The sequence below is a fragment of the Podarcis raffonei genome, chromosome 2 (genome assembly GCF_027172205.1).
Source record: "Podarcis raffonei isolate rPodRaf1 chromosome 2, rPodRaf1.pri, whole genome shotgun sequence".
In the NCBI taxonomy this organism is placed as follows: Eukaryota; Metazoa; Chordata; class Lepidosauria; order Squamata; family Lacertidae; genus Podarcis; species Podarcis raffonei.
The window spans coordinates 61775757-61800616 of record NC_070603.1 but is presented as its reverse complement, the minus strand read 5'-3'; the positions used below and the strand labels follow the sequence as shown (position 1 = coordinate 61800616).

General features: G+C 44.6%; 1 protein-coding gene across 2 annotated transcripts in view; it reads left to right on the top strand.

The window, feature by feature from the left end:
- The first annotated feature begins 1494 nt into the window (after positions 1-1494).
- RASGEF1C (RasGEF domain family member 1C) overlaps positions 1495-24860 on the top strand; it is an 82032-nt gene continuing 58666 nt past the window's right edge. Inside the window, exon 1 of one of the 2 annotated variants that reach the window (XM_053376936.1) lies at positions 1495-1863. The gene's annotated coding sequence lies outside the window, so the exon portion shown is untranslated. The remainder of the gene's footprint in view (positions 1864-24860) is intronic. The other variant, XM_053376937.1, reaches the window with a different exon arrangement.

Here is a 24860-nt window from a genome sequence, read left to right as displayed (position 1 = left end):
AGCCTTCCATATTTGTATAGAAAATATTAACATGATGCTCTGTAGTTTCAAGGGTGGAAACTGCTATTTAGAAAGGAAAAGAAAAACAAAACAAGTGCCAGTGCTCCTGGGTCTTGTGATGCAGGAGGTGCTAATTGCAATGCAGACATCAAACAGTGAAGCAGCCAGATGGATCTTGCTTCAGATGAGCAGAATGGATGCATGCCATATAAAACTGAATGCAGGTGGTGATGTATAGTCCATGTGCAGCAGCACATTGTGTGGCTTGGCTGCTGTCCACAGTGTAGCAGACCACAGACAGGGGGGTGTATGGGCAGGGGAGCAGTGACATAGGGAGATTTCTGTAGCATCAGCACAAGCTGCCTTGTGGGTCCATTTCCAAGGACAGAGCTTCACATCAGTTTGTGCCTGGGTGCAACTGGCATCAAAAAAAAGGTGCTTCCTTCTTCCCTCTCACGTGCCAATTCCATATTCCCAAATAGGCGTGCAAAATTTGGAGGCAATTTCAAACCAGATCAGATATGAGAGGCAAACAACAGTTTTTGTCATCACAAACTACACTTATGGCAACTGAGAAAGAAGAATATGTCCAAAATAGGGGAAGAGGAAGCATGTAACCCAATGGCATATCCCTAGTCTTCAGACATAGTTTGCAGGTTCACTGCTCACTAAGAACGAAACCTGCTGCCACTTCGCAGTGTGTTACCGACAAGTGTAAAGGCATTGGGATGGCGGGTGCTTAATCATTTTATACAATTAAATTGTATATTTATTAATTTGAAAGAAATTAAAGAACTCTCCCCCCCCCCCCGTCTGGCTGCCCACATTTGGGTACATTGTATAACTGAAGGGCCTCACCACAGAATTTCTGGCAGTATTGTCTCACCAGTTTCCCAAGGTGGCTTATCCATGCCGACTCAAATTATGCATAATAAACACCGTCACTTCAGCCGTCTTTACAGAGCTAAATAGGCCGAGGGTGTATAAAAGCAGCTAAGGAGTTCTGAGTCTGGCTAGTTCCTGACTGCCTGTAAAGCCTCTACGTTCAAAATGAGTGCTGTTTATTGCAGAGCTCCTACATGTGTCACCCTTGGGGGTGCAACGATGAATGTGTCCTGGGCAACATGACCCTTTCCCGCTCTTCTGACCCCCAGCCCAGCAGAAGAAAACTGCAGCTGCCCACAGACTTAGGGCACCGTCGCCTTCTCCTTCCACATGACCGACACGGGGTTTTTGTGAAGCAGCCAATCAGCGCCTGTCCTAAAGGCGCGAGCCACTGAAAAGGCGCAAATGGGGCAAAGAGGGCGGCGGGCTGGAGCTGTGGTTTGTAAGCCACCGCTTTGCGCGGCCTGCACCTGCCCGCGCAGGCAGGCGGGCGGGCAGGCGCTCCCCTCCCCTATTGGCTGCCGGCGCCTACAACGGCACGCGCCCGCGAGCAAGCCGCGCGCTCCCCTTCCGCTCAGCTGAGGTGTGCTTTAAAAAGGCAAGAGGGCCCAGCACCGTGCCGAGCTTTCTGGACGCCGCGGTTCTGGCGCGCGGCAGCCAGGCGGCGCTATGCGCTCCGCTTGGAGCGGCGAGGTGCGGCACGCAAGTGGAGAAACGCAGCCTCTTGCAGCAGCAGCAGCAGCAGCAGCTCGATAAGCGCCGTGGAAGCGGATGGAATAGTAACCGGGCACGGGCGGGCGCCTGAGGAGACAGCGCGCGCGGAGTTTCTGGGCACCTGAGCAGGAGGAAGGAGGGATTCGGTGGGGATTGTTGCAAGCGGCGGATGCGGCCGAGGATTTAACCCCAGCTGGGACTTGCTGGCTGCCTGCCCTCGACGCCCATGGCTTGGCACAGCGGGGCGGGGAGTGCATAGCTCCGGTGAGTGCAGGCGGCTTTTTTCCTCGCGTCGGACTTCTTCTCTCAGACTGGGAGGCGAGGAAAGTGGGTGAGCCGAGGAAGGAGAGGTCTTCGTTTGGGGGGCGCATTCCAGATCCGTTTCTGGAAACCGAACGCGCGCGCGCACCTTCCCTTCCTTCTGTCCAGATCCCACCTCGTTAGAAGAAGGCAGCCCCGCTTGAAAACTCCGAGCGGCTGGGAACGTGCCGAGCCTTTCCTGCCTCCCACAGAGGCAGGTTGCTGCCGCTCCGGCTTCGCGCTTTTGCTCGGGTGGGCGGCGTGGCCTCTGGAGGGGACTCGGCACCTTGCGCAGGGGGAGCGAGCGAGCGAGCAACCGCTCTGCTGGGCAGGCGTGGGGCTCGGAAGCGGCGTTGGACCGCAGGCCAAGCCCCGACCCCGGCCCGGTGGGCACGTCCATTCCGGGGCATAATAGACTGATCCAGGCATTGTTTGGAGCGGCCGGGGGCGGGCACGCAGCTGGGGAACGTGGCGGGCCTTTTAACCCTATAGCCATTACTCAACGGCGCAAACTTTTAATTTAATAATGCACTTTCCAATCGATTGGTGCTTGCAGCCCGAAGTGAATTAGCAAAAGCGAGCCGAGGGTGTGTGTGTTTTTTGTTTTGTTTGCGTTCGTCTTCGAGGTTGGTGGCGGCGATGGGAGATTAATGAGGCTGACCTCCTGGGTGTTCTCAAGGAAGGTGATGGGAACTCCTTCCGAACTGTGTGACTGGAAACCCCGTAATGTATATTGAATTAAGTTAAATCAAAGCGGGGATCGATCTCCGAGCTGCTGAACTAGGGCAATAGGCTCTTATTGCTGTGTAGAATTAAAAGTTTCTGACCCCAACCAACCCCAACCCCTTTTAAAGGTTATTTAAGAAGTGCTGTCCTATAATATAATGCACGACTCCTTAATTCAAAACGCTATGCCTCCATCCGTCAGGCTGGACAGCCCCACCGGGATCTTTAGCTCTGAGCCGTTCGTCTGCCAAACGCCAAGCCCCAATTATTTGCAGGTGGATTTGGGAGTGAGCCATTGTGTTTTCACGTAAGAGTGTGCCATAGACTTCTATATACCTGTGCCTTTCTTTGAGTCTTTTAACACCTGTTAGGCACCCTGCTTCTAATCGCATTATGCGGAAGTAAACACAACGAAGTCACGGGGACTTGCTTCCACGGAAATGTGTTTCAGGCAGGGCTGTTGGGAGAGACATGCCAAACCAAGTATTTGTGCAAAGGGGAAAGATGTGGCGGCGACCAAGATGTGTGTTAAAGGATATCTAGCTTACGAAAAGATCACCAAGATACTAACTGGTTGTGATCTCTGCCTTGGACTGTGTGGTGCTAGCCCTTTTTAACAGAAGCATTAGGAGAACAACATCCAGTCGGTTTGCACTGATAGAAATACTATCTTTATTTCTGCTGTAGATCGTAATTGCAAGCAGCTTATATTTCAGCTTTGAAACATTTGTTTCACGCTAAATCCTGACATGTACAGAGTCAGATCAGGTGTGATTTTTCCAGAAACAAAATTTGATCTGAATCTGACTCAGCTGTTATCAGAAAGCACAGGATAATCCCCCCTCCCTCTCACTGGAACTGTGCCTCTGGTTTGCAGACAGCTGGATGTATGTTCCTAAAAATGGCATTTTATAGGATCATCCGAATAATCTATTGGTGTTTTTGAGGGGAATATTTTAAAAATACACACATGGTTACATTCTGATAACAAACCTCTGGATGCATGCTTCTAAATTCCTGGTTTTGCTATGCTTCTCAATATGAAACCCCTCTCCTGTGTTTTCATAATTTGGTATGGTATGAATTCTGTAAATGGTGTTCTGCAGAGATCTGCTTAACAATGTGAGCAGGAATAGTAATTACTACTGCAAAGGGCCAACTGCCCTGTATTTTTAGTGGCTACTTTAATTCTTCACTGTACATAGTGGAAACCTAGAGTGTGGGGTGATATGTGCAAATGAGCTGGGGTCACATCAGAGGTGTTCTGATACAGTGAGATTTTTGCCCATATATTCCTTTCATTTCTGGCTGAGCCCTTGTTCTGCTAAGCGACTCAATGCTGATCTTATACACTTGTTGCATAATTATATTTGGAGGGGTGGCTTCTTTCCCTTAGCTGTGGGTTAGGTCATGAGATTTGTTCCGGCTGGATTCCTTGATGATGTTAATCAGGTGTTTTTAGGACAAATTCTCTTTAATGTCATGTGAAAGAATGTAACTTTTATGTGTGAGGGAGAGAAAAATAATGTAATTGATCTCTTAAAGGTATGATGTATATGAAATGTACATGCAACTACATGCAAGACGAATTCCCCCCTTGCATTTTTAAAAATCTTTCTTTTTATCTCTATGTTCACATGTCTGGTTTCTAATGGTTTTCCCAGGGGTTGCCAATGTGGCCCCTGTGATGGACACAATAGTGCCCCTGAAGCCTTCCTTCGCTGCCTACAAAGTCTCTGAGCACCTCTACATTCAGTGCCCCCTTAATCATGAGCTGGGAAGTGTAGTCACTTTCCTCCCCCCTTGAAAAGTACATTGAGCTGAAGGAGGTATTTATAAGGGTGATGATGCTCTTTCCCACTTCTTTTAGCTCTGTGCACTTTTCAAAACTCAGATTAATTATGAGTTTTGTTTGGAATCTGACTTCTATCCAGTGCCACAGGTCTTACTCAAAAATCTGAACGCTCCTGCAACCTAAAAAGGTTGGCAAAACCTGACTTTACTATGAAAACCAGTGTGATAAATAAGCTCCAGGGGCAGGTGAGGGTTAATTCTGGCTGCAGTCCTCTGCACACCCACTTGGATGTAAGAAATAACCCACACCAATTCTGAGCGCATCACTGGCTAAGCACAGTTCTCTCCCCCACCCTGGGTATTTATTCATGTGAGAATTCATTTGTAGAAGATACAAATATGTTTAATGTGCAAGGTTATTTATGGAAATGTGGATGATGCAAAAAAAATTAAAGTCATCTGCACATAATGTGATAGTCTATACAGTTGTGTGCACAGGTAAGGATAGATCCCCTTAGTGCCTGCAGACACAGAGGAACAGTCACTCCCATCATAAAATGTGACTTAAGGGAAAGCTGTGCAAACAAGCCATAATTATGCCAATAATAATAGTAATAATGGAAGTGTGTGGGTGCACATAGTGGAAGTGAAATCGTTTCCAAAGGAGTAAAACAAAATCTGAATAAATTGCTCTGGTGAGGAAATGTTATGTTTTACTTAATGTTTAATGCATAGAGTATTCGGTTGCAATGGGACTCCCTCTTGAGAACCCTGTTTGTGTGGGAGACGGGAAGCATTTTCCTCCATGTGTTCCAAAATGAGATGCACAGATTGGTTCTTCCTAAATTCTGCTTTTTGTAGTCACTATTGGGAGATTCAAATGCCTGACTCCTACCACCCCCGGACACTCAAATGTTACATATAGAGGTCATGAAGCTGTGTGGGCAACTGCCACCTGCCGCCACCATGCCCAATGCCTCCCCCCTTCACTAACCATGTGTTCATTGCACTTGAAAAGGGATGGACTCTACACTCATATTGATCTATGTGCATAGAGCTCCACCCACCATGTGTGTATGAGAGGTCCTGATTATCCAGGATCTTTCATTGTGTCTATAACCTCCACAGTCCCATGGCACATTTGAGGGGGACCATCTGATTCCCCCATTATGAATTGCACAGCATCAGCTGATCCATCTTGGAGGTGGTGGCAGGCCACCTTTTCCCCCAATCACCAGCCTACTTTCTATGTTAGTATGAAACTGTATTTTCATACTAAAGGCAGAACTAGCCAAGGAGGCTCTTGGGGGTAAGTCTATTTGGACCAAGCTTGATTTTGCCAGTGGTCTCTGATGGAAGAGACAATCCTTTCACAGTCATGCTGCCGCTTGAAACTTTACAGGTTAATAGCTGCTTTCTGGGCATAATGAAAATGTATCTCCTTATACGAAATGCAAACAAAAAATTCCCTGCACTGTTAATAGATTTAGCCAACTTACATTTCTTTCTTATCTGCTGCTGTAATTCGGCTATCTGTACATTGGTTGCCTTTGTTTAAACAAGGTAATATGTTGACTGTATTTTATTTTCCTCATTATGCATGAGTGCCCTGCACATCTTATGACTTAAAATACCACCACCAAGTTGTACGCTACAAAAGGAATATATTTGGTTTTGGACTCTTTACCATCCCTGACCACTGACCATGCTCACTTGGGCTGATGAGAATTGCAGTTTCACATTGGAATTATTCAGGTTGGAGTTCTTATACCTCTCATTTCTCTAAAACAAAAAAACAAAACCACACATACACACACTCTAGATAGCCAGATAATAATGGCCTAGTGATTGTCCACTGAAATAGAGCCTCCCTAAGAAATCTCCTCTGAAGAAAGCAGTTACTTGATTTGGGGATAGACTCTGGCTCGGTAATATGGCACATATTTTTGATACAGAAGTTCCCAAGTTCAATCCCTGGTAACTCCAGACAACAGGATCATATAACAGGTGATGGAAGGCGTGAGAACTTGGAGAGACACTTCCAATCAAAGTAGATAACAGTGGGCTAGATGGATCAGTGGTCTGACCTGATGCAATGCAGCTCCTTAATCTTTCTTGTCTTCCTTCCCTAGCTTGGCTTATGTGTGTGGGTGCTTGTCAACTGAATCACTGTTGATGCTGTGATGGTTGCGTGCATATCTACTTGTTGTTGTGACATCTAATAGCGCTAGGGGCCAATGGTGTGTGTGCACACTTCTATTTCAGAGGCATTTTGCTAGAGGATTATAAAGCATTGCCTGTCAAAGTTTAGGAAGGTCTGAAAAATCATGTTAGTTATGATGGTAGCATACAGATTCTAGTTAGCTTTCCAAGCATATAACACACACATCCATCTTTATTGGGGCAGGGTGTCCCAATTTGCTGCTTGAGGTGAAACAGGATGTGTCGCCTTGGCCTGCTCTGCTACTGGCACTGCCATCTTATCTGCTGCCACTTCTCTGCCCATCCTGCAGGCTCTGCTGCTAGTAAATAAGTGGCTCTAATATTGGTGCCAATTTTGTGTGAGATCGCGTGATATCTTGCATGCTCTGCAGAGTCTCACACAATTTTAGATGTCCTCTGCAGCTTCACAACTAAAGTGGCTAACAGGGCAGTGCTTCTGAGATTCTCTGCCTAGTGCGACCGAAGTGGTCACACTCCCTTAAATCCACCTTTGCTTTAGTGTTCTGTTATTCCATGAAGCCAAGTTTCCTTAATGATCCACTGCTGAAAAGATTTTGAGTCAAGTTTAGAAAATATAATTAACACAAGGTTGATTTATTTAAAAGCCCTTAGGAATAATTAAACAGTGCTAAAGTTCTGGATGATTCAATCTGTTGAGTGATACTTGAGGAGTTTTTCTTTAAAGTTATTCACTGATTTAGTATTGTTATGAGATTTTTGGGGGGGGGGGGAGGGTTAGGCTGAATGCCTGGGCTCCCTTCTAGTTCCTAGAATAGCCAAGCTGATTTCCTGCTGAGATAATGGGAGCACAAAGGAAGGGGTTCTGTGCGAGATGGTACAAGTACCGTAGTTCCTCAACTCACAGGTAGTTAGAAAGACAAAAGGCCAGAGTGGAGTGATGTGAGCTAGAAGCAAAGCAGCAAGCTGGAAAGAGACAGTGAGAGCAATGCTTGATTTCTGTTTCAATCCAAGGTTGCAGCTATGGGGGAATCAAGGCCCCCCTGAGGTGTTTATGCTGTGAACCCCTCCATTGTAAACTCAGGTTGTGTGTGTGTGTGTGTGTGTGTGTGTGTGTGTGTGTGTAAATCACATACAGTGGTACCTCGGGTTAAGTACTTAATTCGTTCTGGAGGTCCGTTCTTAACCTGAAACTGTTCTTAACCTGAAGCACCACTTTAGCTAATGGGGCCTCCCGCTTCTGCCGCGCCGCCGGAGCACGATTTCTGTTCTCATCCTGAAGCAAAGTTCTTAACCCGAGGTACTATTTCTGGGTTAGCGGAGTCTGTAACCTGAAGCGTATGTAACCCGAGGTACCACTGTATTATAGAGACATCTCAGTCCCCATTATACCTCATTCCAAGGAAACCAAACCCTGGGTAAGTGCCTGGAACTCCTGGAATCTGGCACCACCTGGAGATTGGGGTAGCACGCAACAGTATGGTGTTTATTATATGTAATACGTATAAGACTTAACTGAAATCAAGCTTTATTCTGTGGCCCATTGATTACCACAGGTTTTCTTGATATGTATGCATTTTAAAATGATACCTTTCCATAGCTGGAAGCCAGTTTTGTTTGTATTGTTAATATTGATCAGACAAGGAGTGTTGCTCAAGCAAGTTAGACTTCCCTGAAAGCAAAGTTTTTTTTTTAAAAAAATAGAATACATAATTACCCTGTGGGCCTTATTGACACAAAATACTGGCTAAGACGAATGCTTTTCAATTTTAGTATTAAATATTTTCCCGATACTATTGAGCCACTTGTTTCAGGGTGGACATGATAACACACTTACCATTGTCACACAGATTTGGTACAAGGCATAAATGAAAGTGCATCCAGGCTAGATTTACTGGGGGTGGGGGTGGAACCTGGAGCAAAAATTTTCACTAGTCTTCCCCATAACAGCATGTAACTGCAGTAGCTCCATAGCACTGGAGAATACTATACTATAAGCATGAAGGGGATAATTAAAGGTGTAAGGATGAGGAGGCTGTGGGCATGAGACCAACAGTTACTACTTGAGGAAGGAGAGGGCTGAGGAGGAAGTTATATTTGAGGAGTCGTCCCCCTCCCCAAGATCTGGATTCAAAGACCAAAAACAAAAACAGGGAAAACGCCAGGGGCAGGGAGTATGTGTAAAAATGCAGAAGAATTGTTAAGAACAAAATACTGCTTTGTTTATTGTCAGGTTGCTGTTGTATTTTATTTATATGCCGTCTGGGTTTCTGGCTGGGTTTCTTTTGTCATTCTGGGGGATGACACCCACCCCCCAAAAATAAGGACATCGAAGGGGCATGTTGGCAAGTTGAGTCAAACTATGATCACAGAGGCTTAGTTCTGGCTGGCTAGCGGTATGTGAAGGCCAACAGTAATTGTTACCACATTCTGGTACCTGAGAAGAGTCTTCACACAGATCTGGGACAGACCCCAACGAAAAAGCTGACATGGACCTTTTCCATGTCTTTACAAGTCCCAGCCACCAAGCATACCATCCGTATGAGATATAACATTGCCGTGCATCAAACCCCATGTTTCCAGACTACAGTTCTGCCATAGTAAGAAACAACAAAGTACTAAAAGGAGCCACAGAGCAGGTAGCTCAATGAGTGAGGCAAGCCATGCATACTTGGATCAGGTCACATGCATGCACCATATGGTAAAAAATTAAGGCACGCAGGAAAGATCCTAACCCCCCCCATTTTATGTGTTTTAAAGTACAGAACCTTCTCATAATGATCCCATTTTTTCTTCAAGTTAAATGTTCATATTCTTCTTACTTTAATTCAATGGGCTTTTCATCTGGCTCTGCATTGACATTTAACTTGAATATTATGGAGGCTGATTTACTGAGATGAACACCATTTTTACACCTGGATAAGTACTGGATAAGTACAACTGGGGTTGAGCTTGGGCAATTTAATCATGTCAACCATTGGAGTCTCGTTTTCTTCTTCTGGATAATGGGTCTAATAACAGTTTGCATAAGTATCTGGGGTAACCTGAAGCCTAATGACTGTTTGCACAGCATTTTGTAGATGAAAGGCATCCCATGTTAATTAGGAGAGGGATCCCTGATGCACATAGAGGTAACATGTTTTTATTAAATGTTGTTTACATTAAATACTTTGGTTAAACATATCAGAAGGGTTTGTTTTCTGTATCTGAGAACTGCAGGCTTCATCATAATGATTTCTGGGAGCTATGGCTTTTATTGGTTTTCATGACATTTCATGTAGGCATTGGAAGCTTTGATGGTGTAGGGCAGGCATAGGCAAACTCCGGCCCTCCAGATGTTTGGGACTACAATTCCCATCACCCCTGACCAGTGGTTCTGTTAGCTAGGGATGATGGGAATTGTAGTCCCAAACACCTGGAGGCCGGAGTTTGCCTATGCCTGGTGCAGGGTCTCAATGAAGAGAACATGGTGGGAGCAATGCAGCCCCTAGAGAGAATTCTTTCTGTTTTGAAGATCACACCATCTTGGATCATGAGTGCAACAAGAAACCAAATGAGAGTGGTTATCTGGCCTGATTCACCCCCCCCCCAATTCTCTTCACTACCTTATTTAAAGGGTAACTAAGTGAAAGCTGCCACCACCATTAAGCCCTCTCCCCTTGCCTCCCTCCCTCTTTGGGTGCATTTCTCCTTTCCATCCTCCCCCTGCAAATGGCCTCAAACAGATCAACTGAAAATATCAGCACAGCGCTAGCATAAAGATGGGGTGATTTTGCTGTGTTGCTGTCTTCAGTGGTCCTCACTTGAACCTCTGGGGGCAGGGAGTGGGCACCTGTGCTGATTACCACTTAAGTAGTGATTTCATTTGAGCTATGACAAACACCATTAATAATCAATTTTTAATACTGCCCTTCACCTGAGGATCACAGGGCAGTTTACAATATAAGAACACAAAAGTACACCACATAGTAACAACCAAAAACAATACCCTGACAGTTTAAAGGGGCATAAATTGATTAATCAGCTGAAGGTCTGGTTAGAGAATCATTTATGCCTGACACCTAAAGATACGTAATGAAGGCGCCAGGTGAGCCTCCCTGAGGGGGAACATTCCACAAATGTGGAGCCACCTTGATTTTTATATCCAATCCTCATTTCCCTATAAGTCTTTCTAGGTTGGATTATGGAGTTGGCAGCCTGTGTTAAGACCCTAAGGAGCAATCTCCCACATGCTTGATCACTTGGTCACTTTGGCTGCACCCCCCCACCCACCCAGATGCAGGGAAAGGAAGGAGGAAACACAGGCTGAACATCACACAGTGGCACCTCTGGAGTTTGTTGGCAGCTGGGTGGTGGTGGTTGTCTCTGTATAAGGGATTTCTTTTTTGCTACGAACAATGCTAGGGAACAGTGACAGCAGTAGCTGGTGTGGTGGGGGAGAGCTGTGGAGCCCCATCCTGACAGTGGCATCCCTCCAGTTGGCCATCTGGCCCAGGGGTGGGGCAAGGCAGAGCAGGGCAGTGGAAAGGCTGGGTCTGTATAGGTGCTGGATTGGCTCCACTGGTGCCTCTGCACAGGTCTAGCCTCACCACCACCCTGCCTTCTCCAGCACCATCCAGATAGGGATGGGGGAGAACTTTGATTCAGTCCACAATGAAAGGTGAAGCTACCTAATTTGCACTTTTCTGAACAGCATGTAAACCGAAACAAACCCATCCTTCGAAATTTGCACATCTCTGAATTTTGCAGCAGAGTTCTCTGGCCAAGAAATGTATGCAAAAAGGCATACACTGGGATTAAGCGTGCATAAAAATGCATATATTAGTGAAACATAACCTACAAGAAATGCATTCTGTTAGGGAAATTTGCTTTGCAAAAATATCTGTATTGAGAGAAAATCATACTAAAATGCTGATGGAAATTGTGAACTGATGTGGACATGTGGCGATCTGAGCTTACAGTAAATAAAAGCGAGAAACAGAGAGAAACAAAAATTGACAGATTCACCCATCCCTGACTGCAATTGGAGCTCTGATTCCTATTTTGGAACTCTACCCCATTGACTGCTACTTAACAGCAAACCCCCCCCCCCAGGTTAGGATTCCCTCCTACTCAGAAGTAAGAGTAGTGAGGAGGGTGATGGCAAGAGAGAGAGCATGGCATGCAGCCTGCCTTTTAGGGCTGGTGCCCAGTCTTTATTGCCCTGGTTCAGTTAATGACTATGGTAGTACTGTGCTGTGACAGTGCTTCGTTGTACCTCTGTGCTTCTTTATTCATCATCGATTGGTACCATTATCAAGACTCTTTTCCATTTTGGACAGAGTGGCATGTGTGTAACTTTGGAGCCGATGATGCAGGTAAACTTTAGGGCAGTGAAAGATTGGATCTAATGGATATTCACTCAGCCATCTCTTCTGTCTTGATCTCAACATTGTCCTGCGGCTCTGTGTTCTGTACTTGAGGATGGCAGGCACTGAAGCAGGCAGGAAATGCAAGGGGGGGGCAATACGTTGGTCAGTCTGAGCCAGCTTTAAGGCTGGTTGGCACTGAATGATATTTGCAGACAACACCCCATTTATATATTAGGCGTACTTCAGTATTGAGCCAATAGCTAGTTGGCATATCATAGCTGTTTCAGATTTCTGACATTTAACTAATGTCATTTGTGACTCAGATCTTGCATTTTCTGCCTGGTTTTGTTTAGTTTTTATTTCAGCACATTCTGAACTGTATATAAATAGAGACTGGCTGAAAATTTAAATACAGAACTACCCAGTTGGCATTTTTCTCACACTGCTTGTGCCTAGCGAAGTATGACTTCCTGACCGCTCTGGAAGGGGTTTGCTTGCTTCCAGGACCAAACTGGATGGTATAAGAAATGTGTGGTCATGTTTCATGTGCCTTGTACTAAAAAAGAAAGAGATGGCAGTTACATGGCATTCAGGAACAGGGTGATGGCATATGGGAAGGAGAACCAGTGTGCTATAGTGGTTACAGGATCAAACTAGGACCCAGGAGACCAGGGCTCAAATCCCCACTTGACATAAAGCTCACTTCATTTTTTTAGAAACGCATGCCAAATCCATTCTCTCTATAGAAACTTCAATTTGTCCCCTTCTAATACTTTATAAGACCCGCATAGCTGATTTGGGGCACCAATTTGTCACTACGTCTGAGGAAAAGGTGTCGAATAAGTTTAGTTGAGGAGGACCTAAGTGCATATTGTGTTATGAATTGAAGATTTATCTATTGTCTTCCTCCATTAGCAGTCTTTTAAATTAACAGAATCTTTACATTCGTTGCTTGTTATGTGCATTGAATGGGCTCTTGGTTTTCCACCCCCTCTAGTAACAAAGCTTGTCTGTCAGTTTGAGAATGTAGCGTGTTCCTCCTTCACACTACTACTAAGGCACTTAACACATTAGAACCTGATTACTAGACAGTAATCCTTTCTAAGGTGCAAGCTCTTCTATTGAACATGGAATATGTGCTTACCCACATGCATCTTTGCTGCTTATTTCCTCCGGGGGTCATTCATGACAAAAACTTTGAAACTGGGATTATGAAACGTGACAGAAGCTCTCATCCTGCAGATCAGCTTCATCCTGGCTTCTGCCACTGGTGCATTTTGTTTGCTAGGGTGATAATTACATCTGCTGAAAGCATTTCTGCCCTACTAAAAAAATAGCTGATTGGATTTCGAAAGAATCTCATTTGAAATCTGAACCAAAATATAGCCTTTCTTGCCACTTACACATTTCTTTGCTCATTCAATCCACACACATTTGTCCTTGCTTACAAGGTTATCAATTAGCTAATATACATATTTTTAAATGATTGGTATTTATAGTGTTGCATGCCACCCCAATCTGATCGGTGCAAGATTCCAGGGCTTCCAGGCACTTACACAGAATTCACGTTTCTTTCAGAATGAGACACAGTGGAGACTGATGTCTTTATGATATAAGATTTATTTACACATATGTGTGATCATGTTTCATGTGCTGTTTTTAAAAAAGAAAGAAATAGAAGGGGGGAAAACACTTGAGACTACGATGGAGGGGTTCATTGCATTAACACCCCCAAAAGGGTCTTGTTTCTCCCACAGCTTCAGCCTTGGCTCTCTCTCTCTCCCTAGCTTGCTGCTTTTCTTCTGATTCATATCTCTGCAACTCTCAACCTTGGCTTTGTCCACAAGTTGAGAAAGGGGCCCCACCCATTTACCACCTTACACAGAGCCCCTTTCCTTTCTTCCCCCGTAATGGCCCATCACCCAGGCAATTGCTTCACCAGGAAGCTAGCCTGGCTTATATATTTAACACTTGCTGGATTCAGGGGCTAGAAAGGTCTTAGCAGACCTCCTGCTTCCCTGCCTCAAACACATATCTGTAACATCCAATGAGGTCTGCCCTCATTGGGACTTCTGGTTTATATTCTTCCCCCTCCACACACCCTGCTCTCCCAAAACCTGCTCTTGAGGGTGCTCCAGGTCAATGGAGAAAATTTGAGGGGCTGGAGGGGGAATAAAAATAATAAGCCTTTGCTGCATAAGCAGACACTTGCTTGTACTACATTGGATCTTTCCCCATACCTTGTAGTTTATGGGAGGAATTCAGCATAGTGCCATTACCATTGTTCCATCAGCACAAGGTTTTCCGCTTGCCAGATTGAATAATCTCCCTCCGAGTGCTATCCTTGGGGTTCTCCTGACCCTACTGAGCCAATTTCCAGAGGCACAGGGCAGGAGGAGAGAGAAGGGCAGAAAGCACCGGTGCTCTAGCGAACCTCTTTGTGAGGGCATCCACTGACAGGACTAGTTTGTTGAAAGTTCATGCTGCAGCGAAAAAAGAACTAGGACGGCAACAGAAAAGGGCAGCAATTTTTTTTAAAAAAAATGCTGACTTTCTGACGTGCACTCCAGATTCTTCCTTTGTAGATGTAACTTGAATTCAAGCTGGGGATGCGGAGGATATTCTTTTGCAGACAAGGCTCAAGCTGTAGTTGCAAAGGAAGAATGATCCCTTTACATCCCTGGCTTGAATTCAAATGATATTCCTTTGAGTTGAAGCTGCATCTGCAAAGCAAGAAAGGAAAGAATTGGGAGTGTACATAAAGTGCACCCCCCTCTCTTTCCTTTGAAGTTGAATCACCTGATGTTATCATGATGCTAGGTGATTGAGAGTGGGGTGGCATCACCCATTTGTTGAAGTTGCCCATGGTGTATGGATGACCTCAGGATCTGACCCACTGACTAGATCTCTGCCCCATCCTGCCTTAAAGATACATTTAGGCTTTCCAATGATGTTTTGGTGCAATAAATGTCATGTTTTCAGAGATCAAAGATGATAAAAATTCAGATGTTATGTGATTAGAATAACATGGAAGTCAGGTCTAGGCATTTTAGAGGGGAGGCGGTCAGTCTTCTTACATGGCATGTAGATTTTTATTTGAACACGCACAGAAGAATGCATGCATTTGAAGTAATTTTAGATGGTTGTAAGTGAAGACATTGTGACAACTGCTGTCAATAAAATGACATTTGTTCTGAGGAGCAGATGGTACTCTGGAAGTGACAAATGGATTCAGTTTGAGTGCAACTGAAACATAGCACTAGATACATAATCGTAAAATCCCACTGAAACTCATGAACCTGCACAATCCATTTTATATTTAAACATACACAGGTCTGCATTTAGAAACATCAGCAACTCTATGAGTCAAAGCCCTCTTCAATCAACTGCCATCCATGCACTTGGGTGGGTATTGGAGCAGAGGGCACTGGTGCTGCTGGCCTTGTCCTAGATAATCTTGGTGCCGTCATACTTTGCTATGACTGAATTTAGAGCCCCATGCAAAACAACAGCCAAGCATTGCTAACTGAACACCAGGGAATATAGGTGAAAACTTAGCTATTGGGTTTCTGTGTGTGGATGAGAAGGATGGAGAAAGTTACTTGAATTGGCTTAGAGGGATCGGGACCATCTGGGCATAAAGATCAGCAATCTCTCAGGCATTTATACAAGAGTGGGAGATAGGAAAGGAGGCATCTTACAGGGGAGGAGTGCTGGAGGTGTCCTCACTGATGAGGATAGTGCAGCTATTTGGGAAGTGTCCCTCCATCAGCATGGCAGTGGATGAAGTCCACTTGCTGCAGCCTTCCTCTGGCAACTTCCTCTGCCTCTTCCATAGTTGTAGATGTCCTTTGTGTAGCTCGGGAAAATGCTCTGTGTGGTCGCACTCTCTCCAGCTGCCATATTCTAGCATCCTACTTTGGATTTAGATTCAGGTCAAGGTAGAATCCTGTTGGCCATTCATTGTGTCTCCTGATCTCTGTTGGGTTGGTAGCTACTATCTGGAATGGCAAAACTGCAACACAGCAAAGAGTAGACCAGTAGCTGCCTCCCTCTGGCTTAGCAAATACGATCAAGCCTCCATTGAACTAGTCTTGTAACTCTGGAGCAGGGTAAACAACCAAAGTAATTTTCTGCCCTGTGGTATGTGCTAGGGTGCAGTTTCTAAGTGAACTTTTAAGTTCCATCTGAAACTGCCACATCAACATGCTGGCTTCCTTGTTTGGCATGTACTTAAAGCTGGAATATAAATGGAGTTGAGTACTTAATGGAGTCTTACAGAGGTCATGCTTTTTCCCACAGAATAGCCTGTCAAGCCAGATTTGCAATTTTATTTCCTAAAAGCCATTTCAATTCATCAACTTTGAAATTGAGTCCATTTACAAATAAGCATTTAGGTCTACACCTGGCAAATTCCAGTAGGTCTCTGAATGAGCAACTCACAAAGTACAGAGGTAGTATTTAGAGACAGAACAAATTCGCACAAAAACTTACTCACAAATTGACTTTTGCAATTTGGAGCTTTTCATTTCTCTCTCTCTCTCTCTCTCTCTCTCACTCACACACACACACACACACACACACTCACTCACACACACACACACAATGCCTTCCCATTTCTGTTTATTATCAAGTTTGATCTTTCCCTTCCTTCCATGTCACACTTTAGCATGACCAAGAAGCAGATCCAAATGGGAAAGCTATTCATGGAAGATGCATTGGTTTTCTCATTGCCTTTGGTGAGCTCAAGTAAATGGGTTGCAACCAGAGATGCAGTTGAGAGCAACCTTTTAGAGGCCCTGTGACAACGGATCAAAATAATAATGATCTGATATTGAAAGAAAATCACAATCAAGTTTTCTTAGTTCAATGCTGTCCCGTTAGAGCACGCACATGAGAAACCTCCAGATATGAAGCTTTCTGTGAGTTGGTGTGTTGCGAGTTCCCACCGACTTCAGAGCCTAGTAGAATATTTGCGAGTAGCCGAGTAGAAGTTTCAAGGTAAATTGTGAGGGGGGGCCTAAGATTTTGACTGCCATGGGGCCTCCACAGGGTTTAATCCGGCACTATTGCATTGGTTTAGCAGCTGCACAACGTCATGGTTCTAGACTAATAGCCTCTGCTGCTTTCCAGGGCCCTCCAGTAAGGACATTCCACCCATCTCTCCCCCCACCCCCAAGAAACACAGCTGTAGAGGTTGCTAACTCCTCAGTTACTGTCGCAAACTGCCACTGTCTGAATGTGTGTTTACATCTAGCAGTGGTGTTGGGACTATGTCACGGCCCCTTCGTGTGTGTGAAAGTGGAATGGACAATTGTCGTTTTTGAGGGTTTGTCTTGCTAGGAGAAGCAGAAGGGGAAGTAATTTGGCTGCAAAACATTTCACACCTCCCATTGCAACGCTCACAAAATGGCTAACTTTGAGCTAGGAGGACCCTGCAGACTTCACTCCTTCATTTAGTAACGCCTACGCAGAAAACTGCTTTCAGCTAGTCATTCAGCAGTCGGTGTCGCTCAAAATGGTTACGTTCCCCCAGACATTGTCTGATGCTCTTGTTGTAATGCTGGAGCCTTTTATCACTGTTGGCAGCTTTTGCTCTGGCTGCACATTGTATTTCAGTATGACAACATCCTGCTATGAAAAGAGCTGTAATAATACATTAATGCGCACTACAAGCGCTAAATGCAGCCTCATGAGTGGTTCATATTCCAAATGGCCAAGCACTGGTGGGGATATACAGTGATTATGCATAAAACAGCCATTGTAAAGCCTCCAAAAATCAGCCTCTGACACATTTATTATAGCCCAGTTTTTTGATCAATTAAATTTAGCTGTGATGTTTTATCCAGTATATAAAACAGATTGTATAATTTTACACTGGTATCATTAACATGAGGTTGTAGATCCGTGGTGTGCCACACTGGTATGGCTGGAGAGGATGACAAGTGTGGTGGGGAGATTCAATGACAATCAAAGAAATATTTAAACATTTCATTATAGTACAATAAGCCAAACCTTGGCTTGGCTGCCATGCTGCACTGACCTGACATACCCAAGGAGAAGCAAAGTGGCTGCAATCTGTGCCTGAGCCTAGCCGGTAGGAAAGAACTTTCCGCTTGTTGTTTTCCAATCAAAATGTTCAAAACCCAACTCTGCAGCTGCATTTTTAGAATCCCCTTGTCTTTTCTTTCCACGGCTGGAAAAGCAGCAGGAGGGGTGGTTTTGTTGTTGTTGTTTTTTAACTTCTTTTTATTAAGTTTCATGTAAGGAGGGGTGGTTTTGAAAGGGGAAATGGCTGTCAAGGAAAGGGTTAAGCAGCTTCACCACGGACTGCAGTGGTTCTCAAAGGGTGTGGCAGGAGAGGATGGCAAGCGCAATGGGAAGATTCAAGCGCAATCTACATTATATTTTGGGAAATTCATTTTCTTATGTAGCTGCATTATTTTATACTTTCTGGATGTCCCATGTTCATATTGTAAAGTAGATGTGCTCTGTGTTATAAATAAAGCACTGCTAAGAGTTTTTTCTTTTTGTTATTCAGTGTCTTGCTTGTCAATAAACAATTCAGTGTGGCACAATTTTTATTCTGAAAGTGTGGCCCATGGAGAACGTGAGAGAACCAGATTTACCTTACTGGCTCTCCAGACCTAGTACAAAAGGGTGCAGGGTTCACAGTAGGTAAGTACTGGTTGCTTGGGGGCTGTGTGCACACCATACATTTAAAGTGCATTGCTTCCCCCAAGAATCCTGGGAATTGTAGTTTGCCCCTCACAGGGCTGCAATTCCCAGCACCCTATAGTTTTGAGGATTCCTTGGAGGAAGTCATGAGTTTTAAATATATGGTGTGCACTCAGCCACGGTCTGACAGCAGCACCCTAACCATGTCTATTCAAAGGTAAGGCCTATTGAACACAGTGGGACTTACTACCAGGAAAGTGAGGTTAGGACTGTAGTGGAAATCTGCATCAAATCTGCTATGGTATTTGACGAATCCAGTTAATGCTAATATGCATAACCGGCCTCCATCTGTGCTACAGGGGATACAATTTGATACCACTTTTGGTGTACTGATTTGATGGAGCATGAATACAGGAAGGGCATTAACAAAGGGTTGTCCTTTGGTCCACTCCCTTCCCCTGCCTCTGTTGTTTCCTTTGTTTCTATTTTCTAGATGGAAAGGTCCTCAGTGTACAGCCCAATCTTCTCATTCTTTGTGGCTGGGGAGACCTAGGCTCAAATCCTAACTCAGCATCAAAGCTCACTGGATAGCCATGGGCCAGTCAGTAGCTCTCAGTCTAGGAGACAGGAGAACTTTGTAGCCTCTGCCTTGAGCTCTTCGGATAAAAAGTGTAATGGAAAGGTTGGAAATAAATATATTTGTAAAATGCCATGTACATGGAAACAACATAACAGCAGCAACAACAGAAGATAATTAATTGAAAGAATCAGATAATTAAAAATCACACATAGTAACACATGGTTTAAAAAGATGGGGGTGAATTTAACAACCCTCTTGGGGAAAAAATAAGGCAATTGCCTAACATTTAGGGTACTACTTAATATATATTACTTTGCGAATATCTACCTTGGATTGGGATTTGATATTGAATGTTCAGATATAGAGCCTGTTTGCCATTGACTTGCACCTTAGAATAAAGATACTCTGTATTCAAAGTATATCCCCCTCCTCACCCTGCAATGGATTATTTGTGATAAGATCTAATTTCACTTGGGAAGCCTTTGCTGCAGTCAGGAGGACTTCACAATTCTGCCGATTGATGTGCAATCCTACGTGATAAAAGGCTAAAGTAGCTTGTTTTCATGTATTTCCTTCGCTGCTGTTGGAGTGGCTTCAAATTAATCATCAGATGGAGAGTCTGCAAAGCTGCTGTTGCCTGTGCAAGAGATAGCAAACCTCTGCAGTTCATAACATAACAAGTATTGTTCTTGATGTCCATTATCTAGATAATGATGCTAATGTGGATGCCATGTCGCTCATTCTTGCCCCTTGCCTTTTATTTATAATTTCCAGGTCACTTCCACGCTTTCCTTTTCTGCCTAATAATGCTGCTTCCTGCTGTTCTGCTAATAACAGCTACTTCTGAAACACAGCCGTGCATGCTAACTGAAGTCCTGGGACCATGTTGCATAGTTATCTATTTTGGACAAGCTGTCATGCAGAAGAAGCTATCTTACATTGTTGCTTGTAGCTGTGAATCCTCACCATAAATAGCGCCAGGAGAGAGAGAGAGAGTGTGTGTGTGTGTGGTTCCACCAGAGAAAATTTGGGATGGGGAAAATGTGATGAGTAAGAGAGCAGACATGCATCAGATAATTTTTTTTTCATTTATTGCATGTATAAAGGTAAAGGCACCCCTGACCATTCGGTCCAGTCACGGACGACTCTGGGTTGTGCGCTCATCTTGCTCTATAGGCCGAGGAAGCTGGTGTTTGTCCGCAGGCAGCTTCCGGGTCATGTGGCCAGCATGACTAAGCCACTTCTGGCAAACCAGAGCAGCACATGGAAATGCCATTTACTTTCCCGCTGGAGCAGTACCTATTTATCTATTTGCACTTGACGTGCTTTCGAACTGCTAGGTGGGCAGGAGCTGGGACCAAACAACGGGAGCTCACCCCGTTGTGGGGATTCGAACTGCCGACCTTCCGATCGGCAAGCCCTAGGCTCTGTGGTTTAGACCGCAGTGCCACCCGCATCTCCTTACTGCATGTATAGCCTACCTTTTTTCCAAGGAGCTCAATGTGACAAAAACTTAATCTCCACAACCACTCCGTGAGTTAGGTTAGGCTGAAAGACTATAACTGGCCCAAGGTCACTCAGTGAGCTTCATGGCCAAGTGGGGATTTGAACCCTGGTCTCCCATGTCCTTGTCTGACACTTAAATTTCCATACAGAATTTTAAAAATAATAATGAGGAAACAGAATGGAATGGACTTATGAACAAACACAGGCAAAATTCCACATGCAGGATGGAAATAAATTGATCTGTCTGCATGGTTGGGGTGGGGAGAAGATGGAGAGATCGGAGGAAAATGAAATAAATGCATTGCCTTCTTTGACTTGAAATATACATCAGAAAATTTATTCTCTGTAATAGCATGCACAACAGTTTAAATGACTTCTCTCTCCTCACCCCAAAAGTCCTTTCAATTATTCCCATCATCCCACATCTATTAATGGCGTCGTTTCCCTTTAATGGAGCCCATGGGATTCTGTGAGTACACACCACATAAAAATTACATTTACTATCTGTGGAACTGACTGTGTTTTTGGAAGCAAAAACTATGTTTTCCTTCAATGCTGCCTTTTGTGCTTAGGCGCTAGTGCTTGAGGCAGAGCATTTCATGAAAGATTTATGTAAAGCAGGGGCTGTTCTCTGAGGCAGCAAGAGAAAGTTGTGTTGCAGCATGCTAATGCAGAGTGGAGCTGAAGGGTTTTGTTCAACATGCATAATATAGCACAGGTTGGCACAGCCCAAGATTTCATTTTGGGAGGGAAAAACTTTAGTGGCATTTTATAGCCTTAGGTTGATACATGTTAAATCTAGCAGCACAGGAGAAAGATCCCAGCCATGCACTGGTGGATTCCTAAGTGTGAATCTAGCAGTTACTGAAAAATAAACGTCCTCATGGTACACACACACTCTACACGACATAACACAAACATCCAAAATACAGCTCTTAAGAGAGGAACCACATCAGTTTGTTATTCTGGATTCTAGTTATTTAGGGACTAGAAACATTTAATCCTGTTCACAGGATTTTTGTGTTTCTGAGGGCCAAATTAGATATGTTGCTAAATATGTTGCATAGAGGGTACCATTTGTTGGGAAGCTTTTCGCTCAAGGCTTATACAGTGGTACCTTGGGTTAAGAACTTAATTCGTTCTGGAGGGCTGTTCTTATTGTTCTTAACCTGAGGTGCCACTTTTGCTAATGGGGCCTTGCGCCGCCACCGCACAATTTCTGTTCTCATCCTGAGGGTAAAGTTCTTAACCCAAGGCACTATTTCTGGGTTAGCAGAGTCTGTAACCTGAAGCGTCTGTAACCTGAAGCATCTGTAACCTGAGGTACCACTATACCCTTATAGTAGCCATGAAGAGACAATTAATGTGGGATATAGTAGTCTTTCAGGCCCCCAAGCTGTAGAAGTCTTTAAAGGCAAACACTAGCATTTTGAAGTAGTCTTGTCAGCCAGCAAAGCTGTGTGAGCACTGGCAAGATACGTCCCCACCAGTCACTTCCAGTTAGTAATTTTGTGCATTGAATTCTGATGAAGCAGTGTTCCTTGGAGGGATCTTGGGTCTGGCAGAGGCAAAGTAGAATCTGTAAGTCAGAGCAAGGACACCTGAAGTGCTTCATGGTGCTTTGGCTATCCAGACATTTTTTTAAAAATGCTGCAGACAAGCATCTGCTGAAAGTGAAAGCAATTTCTCTAAACAACAATAATGCTAGTGTGGGGTGATGGGGAAGGCAGAGAGCGGAGGGCAGTAGTGGTCAGTGAGGTGGTGAAGGCAGAGCAGGGTTATTCATTTGCCTTCCCAACACAGAATGTCACTGCCAGTTCCTGATAGGGGAAGAAGTTGTAGTTATAATAACAATAATTTATTATTTATACTCTGCCCATCTGGCTGGGTTTCCCCAGCCACTCTGGGCGGCTTCCAACAAAATATTAAAATACAATAGTCTATTAAACATTAAAAGCTTCCCTAAACAGGGCTGCCTTCAGATGTCTTCTAAAAGTCTGGTAGTTGTTTTTCTCTTTGACATCTAGTGGGAGGGTGTTCCACAGGGCGGGTGTCACTACCGGGAAGGCCCTCTGCCTGGTTCCCTGTAACTTGGCTTCTCACAGTGAGGGAACCGCTAGAAGGCCCTTGGCACTGGACCTCAGTGTCCGGGCAGAACTATGGAGGTGGAGACGCTCCTTCAGGTATACTGGACCGAGGTCGTTTAGGGCTTTCACTGTCGGCACCAACACTTTGAATTGTGCTCGGAAACGTACTGGGAGCCAATGTAGGTCTTTTAAGACCGGTGTTATGTGGTCTTGGCGGCCGCTCCCAATCACCAGTCTAGCTGCCACATTCTGGATTAGTTGCAGTTTCTGGGTCACCTACAAAGGGAGCCCCACATAAAGCGCATTGCAGTAGTCCAAGCGAGAGATAACTAGAGCATGCACCACTCTGGCGAGACAGTCTGTGGGCAGGTAGGATCTCAGCCTGCGTACCAGATGGAGCTGATAAACAGCTGCTCTAGACACAGAATTGACCTGAGCCTCCATGGACAGCTGTGAGTCCAAAATGACTCCCAGGCTGTGCACCTGGTCCTTCAGGGGCATAGTTACCCCATTCAGGACCAGGGAGTCCTCCACACCTGCCCACCTCCTGTCCCCCCAAAACAGTACTTCTGTCTCCCAGGATTCAACCTCAATCAATTGTAGGGATCACAGAGTGTTTCCTTTAAAAGCAACAACAACATCAAATTCCAGAGGTTTCTAGCACGAAAGCCCCTGAACCTATTTGCCTTTAATTTGGCAGATTTTGCCTACTCTGGAGGGGCTAGTGTACCTGGAAATTTCATTCACTTCTTTCAAAAGAGACCAAAAGGTACAGCTGTTAAAAAAGAAATATCTTAGGAACGTAGACAACTTCCTAGTTCAAAGCTATCCATGCAACTTCAGCACTCCCTTTTGAGAACGTGTCTTCCCAACGTCATATAAAAATGTTAGCTTATATGGTGGGGCACTGCCTTGCACTACTATTATTATTATTATTTATTGACTTTATATACTGCCATATACCTGGAGGTCTTGGGGCGGTTCACTACCCCATTTCTTTTTCTCATGAAGGCTTCTGCAAGCTTCTTTAATATTTTCAGCTTGTTTTGTAACAGAAGGCAGAAAATAATGCTTGTAGCAGATTATTCAATCTCCAGAGCAAACATTAAAGTTTGCAGCTATCTTTGGAGGGAATACACAATGGCGAAACCCAAAGCTGAAACATGTCATTGTAGTGGAAAACAGGTTACTCTGCCTATATCAGTCGGCTTGTCAAGATGAGCTTGGATTGCTTTTTCTTTGGGGGTTCTACCCAAGGGAAGGTGAATTGTTGCGCTGGGAAATAAGAACTCAGCAAAAAATGATGAAGAAAGCCTCGGATGGAATCTTATCTCAAAACCATAACAAGAAAAGATAATGGGCTGGATGTAGTGATGTGACCAGCCTTCGTAATTACACAGTTTAGAATGCAAACTTGGTACCCTTATGAAATGCACCAGTCTTCTGAATCATTCTGTCTCCACCCCCATTCTTCTCTGTTTTGGTTTGTAATTCTAACCAAAGAAGTATTCTCTCCTCCCTCTCCCATTTACCAAATTACTTGGCCACAGCTGGTGTGCTGGTGGCAACAGTAGGGTCTTTTTCTTTCTGTCCTCTCCCTTCCTGATACTTGGAGTGCTGCTATGTCTATGTTCAGAAGCCTAAGAGATGTAACTTTCCCAGAGTGCCCAATCACTTTCTGGAACTCTGGGGGAAATACATTTCCCATCATCCATAGTGGTAGCAGGTAGCAACATTGTTGCAGCAAGAATATTTGTACTGGGTCTGGGGAGAAGAAAGAAGAAACAGCAGCTGCCACTGATACTACCACCGTCACTGCCATAGCCTGGTAAGGCATTAGGGCAGGCATTCCCAACCTGCAGCCCTCCAGATGTTTTGGCCTACAACTCCCATGATCCTTAGCTACCGTAACAGGACCAGTGGTCAGGGATGATGGGAATTGTAGTCCAAAACATCTGGAGGGCCAATGGTTGGGGATGCCTGCATTAGGGGGATCATGAGGGCTTGGGGCTCACAGGAGGCTTGGAGAAGGGATTCAGACCCACTGTGGTCTGAAAT